The 8768-nt window shown below is 31.8% G+C and overlaps 1 long non-coding RNA gene across 2 annotated transcripts; it reads right to left on the minus strand.

Moving 5' to 3' along the window:
- Window positions 1-1488: 1488 nt before the first annotated feature.
- Window positions 1489-8534, minus strand: LOC138709602 (uncharacterized). 2 transcript variants are annotated; one of them, XR_011334960.1, is made up of 6 exons: window positions 7865-8534; window positions 6745-6901; window positions 6388-6638; window positions 5999-6124; window positions 5565-5772; window positions 1489-5288 (listed from the first exon to the last, which is right to left on the minus strand). It is a non-coding gene; the product is annotated as an uncharacterized lncRNA (long non-coding RNA). The 2 variants fall into 2 exon arrangements; XR_011334959.1 differs by lacking the exons at window positions 6388-6638; window positions 6745-6901; window positions 7865-8534 and having other exon boundaries at window positions 5999-6381.
- Window positions 8535-8768: the final 234 nt, after the last annotated feature.

Here is an 8768-nt window from a genome sequence, read left to right on the forward strand (position 1 = left end):
TCCACTTCTAAGATGAGAACATCTGTAACACGAAATGTATTACTCCAATAGCATGAGGACAGAATGCTACCTGCGTTCCTCGCATGGAGACTACAACCCATACAGGCCTATATAAAAACAACACATAATATACTTTTATGCTCGACCTTGCCGAAATGTAGTAATTATACACCTGATAGCAGCCCTTTAATGGACCTCATTAAAGTACACCTATTCATTAAAGTTCAGGTGTTCCACCAATCAGAAAACACCATTGTAGCAATATCAAAGCGCAAGTGTCGATTACTCTCGGATATGCAATCGAAATACAATTAGCGAAACGTCACGGAGCCTGGAAATCCAATACTGTCGCAGAAGGTTATGTTCTGTTACTATAATAATTAGCGTTAATTGTAAATAATATTCAAATAAATTCAATTTGTCAGCTCGTTTTTCCATGTCTAAATCAATTTCCAGGTTATATCAAGATTAATGTTCATTTTACTCTCTAGATTATATCAAGGTCAATGACATTTGTTTCTCGGAAAAAATCAATACTCTCACGTCTGCGCACATCTCACAATTTACGAGATACCAGTCAGATAAGAGTAACATGAATACTTATGAATAATTTCAAGTTAGAAATATGGTCGAGCATAAAAAGTCGTATGAAACTTGCCTATAATGGTAATTAAGACGCTCGTATGAAAATTATGAAACTCGCTTGGGCTCGTTTCACAAACATACTCGCGTCTTAATTACTACCATTATAGGCTCGTTTCCTAATGTACTATTGTTTTATATAATTTAAATTCACGTTTATATTCTTTTCTTATTAATATTACTACATTATTGTTAGATATATTTTGCCACTTTAGGCAAGCCACTCTAGTTGTAAGTTTTGTAAATTAATTAAAATACGCGTCACAGATTCTCTGAGAGATGTAGGCTATCTGTTAAGGATACAAAACACTGTATTTCATAACTCATACTTACTTACATAGACATATCCTACATACATACATACGCATGCATATATACCACTTTTTAATATACTTTAATTAAGTACAACTAAAGCATGAGTTCTAAAAAAAACTCACATCGACAAAATAGATCAACACAGAGTTCTAATCTAAAAGTATCACTCATTTCCAATTGTAGTATAAAGAAAGAATGGGACAACCTATAAGACAATGAAAAGATCAGGTATAGAAATTTCGAAAGACTTGGGAGTGCAAATATTATGCATCTCAAGAAAATAAAGGATGTGACTTTTTTTTTTTGCTGTCGAATAATCTAATATAACTTCAGTGAGAACAGGTTGTGGAATAAAACAAATTGCAAATAGAATATTACAATGGTTCTATTCTCTATGGGACATAGCAGATTCTAACTTCAAGAATCGAAGTAATGTCCACAGCATTACATCCCTAACATCAAAGCAATCACGATCTGAAATGGGATCAGTGCGGTCGGTGCAAAACCAAGCAGTCTAAACCAAGGATATAGTGAGGATCACGTAAGTTCAGTTCCCAAACAGCAAATATTTCCGCCTTGTCAGTGTTGCCAACTGTTACCAGATATCACCACATGTAGTAAAATCACGATCCTATGTACTGAATGACTTCTTTACTCACCGTACTTTACCTTAATGTTGGAAGGTTATTCTAAATAGTTTCAATAATAATGAGAAATGTATTGCTATGTTCTATTCTTTTATTCCTTTACATTATTATTAGTACTAGCATTAATAGGTTACTAGACGTAAATATACAACAAAGTATAGTATATAATATTCAAGAATCAAATCTGTTCCAAGACCAATTAAATTATTGTCACTTCACTTCATAGATTCCAGCGTACATATACTGTACTTCCTAAAGGTAGATAAATTAATAACCAATTGACTTTTGGTTGGAATTCGAATGAACTTCTGATTATCTTTTGAAATTAGTAAGGAAATGGATAATACAACTATGCTAAAACTGAAATAATAATAAATCAACTTACAAAAATAATTTTGGTCCTTAAAAGCCATAAGTAATTTCACTTCTAGATACCTTTTTAAAGATTTCATTTGTTTGTAAATTGCTTAATAATGCTACACTTACACTTATTATTTCTGCAACTCCACGTCTGTCATTGAAAAAATGTATGATACATAACTGTGAAGTCTCTTTTTGGCTCTTGTGTCCTAAATTTAAATAAGAAAAAGCAAATGATTCAAGAAATGTGAGCTGGTGAAAATTAAATACTCAATTAATAAAATAATTACTACCAAAAGAATATTTTATTAATTCTATACAAAAGATGGATTACACAGAACAGATGGCCAGAAATCATAGATTTATACACAACATACAGCATGAAACGATCATCAAAAAATGCTTTTTGTACACAATAACATCTTTCAAACGAAGTGAAATAGCCAATAAGTTCAATAAATATTATGCTAATAAGTAATAACTATAATTAATAATTATCTACAAGCTGTAAAAGGGAATAAAATAGTATATTGTTGAAATTAGGGGGTTATGGTTTATTACGTGTATTTATAATTTTAATTACTTTTACTACATTTAATTATATTTTAATTTCTATTAGATTAGTTGGTGGTGTGGTTGTTAGTTTTATCTGTGTACGTCAGACTATTAAGGAAAAACTGAAAGAAATATTAAATCTACTATCTACTTTATATAACAATATTTAATCAAGAACTGAATATTACTATTAATTTAATAACATAAGACCCAAAACATCTCCAAGTCCAGACAATACACATGCTGATTTTCTTAAACATGTTGGCAAACAAGCAAACTCACTACTTTTATCTTGTAATCTCATCTAAACTACAATATCTGTCTGAAGAAAATCTATCATAACATCAATTTTGAAAAGCAATTATTCAACTAATATCTTTTCGAGTTATCGACAGATACCACTTACTAGTATGACAGCCAAAATTATGGAAGAGATGATTTCATAGATTGAATTGGTTCCTGGAATCTAGTAACTAACTTTCATTTTATTGGGTTGACTTTAGAGAATTGCATTTAACAAATGGACAGATTTTAAATTTTAGTCAAGATATTAAAGATATTTTAAACAGAAAACAAAACAACTTAACAATTTTAATTTATTTTCAAGGATCATATGGCTCTGTAGATATAAATCACTTAAGAAATTGCAAACTTAGGGTGTCCATGATAAAGTGTTACACTGGGTCAGTGACTTGATTATTTGATTCATTGTCACAAATATGTAAATAGAGACAGATTCATCTGGGCTTCCCACATTGTTGTTTTCAGGAATACATTTTCCAATATTAATGTCGATGGTCTAACTAAAGAAATAGATCTTATGATAATCTCATCATTTGCAGATAATATGGTTGTCTAGAACAAAAAATCACAGTCCACAAATATTAATAAACTGAGCCAAAATCCCAACAGACTTTTTGACTCTACTTGGAGAACTCAAACTTGCTCAATTAAGGGAAACTTTACTAATAAAACACAATCCCAAGTTATTTCAAAATGAATAGTATATAAGTTAACTTTAACAGATGATGTTAAGAAATGTGATACTTCTCCAGACATTTTAAAAATCATTAGAAACGATAAATGATCTGGTCAGTGAGTGACTACATACAGTATTTTTTATAGATGGATCCTGTTTACCAAGCCATAGATGTAGTGGTGTTGTAGTACAATACCAGTATATTCCCTTTTACAGGGAATTATATTCAAACACTTGTTTGCCCCATTTTAACTGTGACAACGCTTTTTAGTTTTTTTAACATTCTGGTTATTGTATTGTGTTTGTGTTTAGTGAAAGATTTTAGATAAGGGCGCAAATAGCCATAGTAGCTGACGCGCCCTTTTTAAACGCCACTAACTAACTAACTAACTTCAAACACTGACTAATTTTGATAGTGAAAATTTAGATACACTTTTAAGCTTACAAAATCTCCAGTATCGACTTCATAAATCTGAGAAGGCTGTCATACTATCAGATTCAAAATCAGATGTTCTTGCTGCAGTAATGGACGTAACAGCATGAAATCTCAATATTTTACAGTGTTTTAATATTTTAAGCAAAATGGTCGAATTACATCGACGACTGGTACTTCCGTGGATCCATGAACTTTATGGAGTGGGAGGTAATGAGGTATCTGAAAGGTAGCAAAATTACTGTAAGGTTATCTATACCTGCATCTTACCACACTGTTAAAAGAATAACAAGATCAGAACATGACAATGTGGTAACAAAAATCGGAATGATTCTAAAGCAAATGAAAAAATTGCAATAGGCCATCCGGCGTCTGCTCCACGATGGAGGAAAATCCTCAGAAGAAACCAACTAATCAGACCAAATGGGGGATCCAAACTACCCTCGAGTGCAGCTCTGAATTTGCAGGCCAACGAGTCTACCAACTAAGCTACATTGGTGGCTCCACTAAAAATATGAAGTACATGGCACTCAGATTATTAAATTGACAAACCTAAACAATTATTCATCAGTTAAGCTATAAAATATAATACATAGCAAGCAAGTTAATTCAATTTAAAAGTATAAACAATTCAATCAGTTGAAATATACAGAAACTGATAATAAATATCATGCAAATTACTTCACATTACAATACATAGCAAGCAAGTTAATTCAATTTAAAAGTATAAACAATTCAATCAGTTGAAATATACAGAAACTGATAATAAATATCATGCAAATTACTTCACATTACAAGCATAAACAATTCATCACTTGTGGTATACAGCCTACTATTTAATTTACAGCACATACAATTCATCAGTTAAGCTATAGACCTACAGTCTACTATTCAATTTACAGCATATATAATTCATCAATTAAGCGAAACAAAAATATAGTACAATACATAGTAAAAATAATACACCTAATTTAATAACTGAACTTCTATGAAAATCTACAGTGGCAGTACTCATATTATCACAGGCCATGACTGTCTCAAATATTTACAAAGAACTGATATTTCAGAATCTCCCCATGCCATTTCTGAAATCTCAATGAAGATATGGATCATTGTCTTGACTGTTTAACTTTACACAGCTTTCAATCATCTGGTTAAATATTGGAGTGCAAGATAACAAATGACATCAACTGCTGAACACTTGGTATCAATCAACCAACAACTTCATTACATTAAAGGGGAAAAAAAACTGAAAGAATTAATTGTATATAGACACAACACATAAGACAAGGCCGCTTCAGAACAGTAATTGGCAAGGCTCTGTTGTTTTAGGATTCTTATGTAGATTCAATTTCACCTGAAAGAAAAAAGTAGCATCTATAAGTAGTAGTAGTAGTAGTAGTAGTAGTAGTAGTAGTAGTAGTAGTAGTAGTAGTAGTAGTAGTAGTAAAGATAATAATAACAATAATAATAATAATAATAATAATAATAATAATAATAATAATGACTGTAAAGTATGGAAATTAATATTGCAATGTAATATCAAAAGGTGATTTCACACCATCAACTCTTATCATTTAGTACAACTCTTATCATTTAGTACAACAAATCTATTATATTCAGTTGCAATCACCAGTAGCTGTTCTTTCCTCCATTTTGTTGTTGGCTGATTTTTCACAAGTCTGCTATGATATGCAGCACTATCCATGACAATAACGCATTGCCCTAATGTTCTCAGGTCAACAACTGTGTTTGCACCCACTTCTCAACTACAGGGCTATTCATAGCACTATGGTAGTCCTGACTATTCTTTCAATTGCATGAAAAAATTAAATCAGCACCTGCAATAAAAATTATACCTGGGCATATAATTACGTCACATGAATTCACAGCATTTAAATAAAGAAAATAAAACATAACATAACATAACATGACATGACATGAGATCCTCTTTGGTGAAAGGCTTTCCCACGTTTTTATTTAGTCACCAATTTTTATATTTTTGTACCCTGATTTAAAAAATTACTCTTGCCAAATTTATGTAAAATATAAATCAATATAACTTACCGAGTATAAATCCACCTTTCGTTCCGGCATCTAATCTTCCACCCTCATTTGTTGGTCTATGAATAACACCATTCATGTCACTGGAAACTTCACCTGGTTTATTTCATGAATAAGTGGGTGATCATACTTAAAAAAAACAGAGAGAGAAAAGCAATTCACATTGACACTCTAAGAGACACAAAAATTTTAAAGACAGGAAAACCGTTCAAGAATTTTATAACTAACCTCTAGTTATAATATGAAACTATTAATTGCAAAACATGTTGTTCCCACCTGAATTCATTACTAGTAGCCTATATTAATTGCAATTTCATATTCCACATAAGTGTTAATCTATTTGTTAGTAAAAAATTCAATCACTCAATGTCTCACAATACATTGAAATTTACCATTCATAAAAATCCAAGTCTCATCCAAGAATACTACGGGTTTAGGGTTCTCACGCTCCACATTTCTTATATATTCTCTTAAAAACGAATAACATCACTTTCTCATACATGTGTATAAGGATCCCCTTTGCTCCATAGAAATTTCATCTCTTTCAAAATTTTTTTCACCGATGATAAGGATACTCTAAATAAATATGTTTCATAATCATCATTCATATGTTCCAGAACTTTTGCTGCTGTTAGTACTTCCCCTGTAACAGTAAATGAAAATTATGCCATATTTTTATACATAGGCCTATGACTAATATCAGAATTACATTGCATAAATCAACACAATAATTCCTGTAACTTCCCTACCTTTATGTAACTTGTCATAAATAAATCTCGCAATTGCATCTTTCGTAAAATCATCAGCATCAGTCACTGGATGTTTACGTAGTCTATTTTTTCCTGGTGTCACGAGTGGGGTCCCCTTGTGTGAATTTATCACTTTCGTGGCTGTAGTTAAGCCAAGCTGTAATAACAAACAATAACATAATACTTCTAAAAATTGTTATATCATAAAATTCATGCATAATACCAACATTTACAGCTATATGAATAGAAAATGATCAACATGTTAGGTTGGGTCTATGATAGGTTTAAGTAGGCTAATATTTAGGTAATTCTCCAGAAAAGCTACACCAAAGAAGGCATAATTTTATTTTGTTTAATTGATTTCTGTGATATTTACATAGTGATGAACACGTGGTTTTAGTGCACAGCCACAAATACTTTCAGCACAAAAATCCTTTGACACTTACCTGTATATTCTAATGCATTGTTGTAGTCCCTCCCTCAAACTTGTTACTAATTACCAATATAACATGCGAGAGGTCCAGGACGAAGAGAAATGGTTAGTTTCCCAGTAGTGCGTCCTCGTCCTCTCGAGTGTTATATCCTAACAAGTACTTTGGGTGGGGTAGCTTTTCTGAAGAAACATCATATTTAATATTACTTAGACCAGTCATGAATAAATTATTCAGCCAGAGTCAACGTTCCTATGCTTTATAGAGTATGTTATATAGTTATTATATAAAACTGAATTATTTTTAAGCACCATAACAGGCCAACATTCATGTAATATTTGCTGCAATATCAAGTTAATAATTACAATATGACTTGTATTTTCTTCGGCCGATGTGGCATGTAAATTGTGATCTGAACGGTTCATTTAATACCAAAAGAGAAAACTGGAAATTTACTTTCGTGCTGTTTGATTACTTGTTCGTCTAATTTGTAAATGTATTTAAGCTATCACCTACTGCAGTATTACAGTATCTTAAATGTATTTAGTTTGGCAATATGAAAATCACTGACTTGATTAAACATTAGGCCTAACCTAAAAATTTGTTTTGTTTGACCACAATCATGAAATTATTAGTGCAAACTCCTAAAACTGAATACCACTTTGAAATGTATGCTTAAGAATACTTACTCCTAATAATTGTCCTATTCTGGTTGTAATTGCTGTCTCCGTTAGCATAATTCCTTCTTCATTATCTTCTTTCTTCAACTCATTATACACGTGAACTACAGATTTCTGAAGCGTACTCTGAATGCCACACATTTTCTTCCTTGGAGGAGTCACTGCAACACTATTTCATTTTTTTGACATAGTAATAAAAATCTAAACACGAAAGAAATTCATTAAAATTTGAAATAATATTTCTATCCATTACCCACGTGCATTATCACGCCCAAGTATATTATATTCATTCGTACTTATCTGACTATTCTTGAATTATAACCACAACGCAACACATAACATAACTATTATGTATTAATATTAATACTAATATTAATTAATTATTAATAAGTTCGAATTTCACTATCTTCCAGTAACCGGCTGAGAAATCTAGTACAATTTTAATTTCATGGAACTCCAGTACCGGCAAATATTGTCGATATTTGCCTCAGCTGCCAACATACCGGTTACAAAATCACTACCATTTATAGTATTTGTCAGTATCGAAATTCGAAACGAAGTTGGCAAAAGAAAATTCAACCTTCAAACTAGAAAATCACCATAATCCACTAGCATTTGTAGTAATGGGGGAAAAATGGTTAGGTTTCACCCTTAGGGTATCAAGTTACCTGGTCTTCCCTATAAATACCAGTGATGGGCCTAGCACTGCAGTTAGGATGAGGAGGGGGCGTGGCAGTAACCATGGTGACGACGCAAAATCTTATTTCCTCCTCGTGGTTTCGCATCACAGTACAAGCTATCTATATAAATGAAAGGGGATACGGTGACAATCCATGTCTATAAAACATTACAAATAATACTCTTAATTACGATACTAGAATAATTATCAAGTGCGAGATTATCTTACGTAGGC

The sequence above is a fragment of the Periplaneta americana genome, chromosome 11 (genome assembly GCF_040183065.1).
Source record: "Periplaneta americana isolate PAMFEO1 chromosome 11, P.americana_PAMFEO1_priV1, whole genome shotgun sequence".
Classification (NCBI taxonomy): Eukaryota; Metazoa; Arthropoda; class Insecta; order Blattodea; family Blattidae; genus Periplaneta; species Periplaneta americana.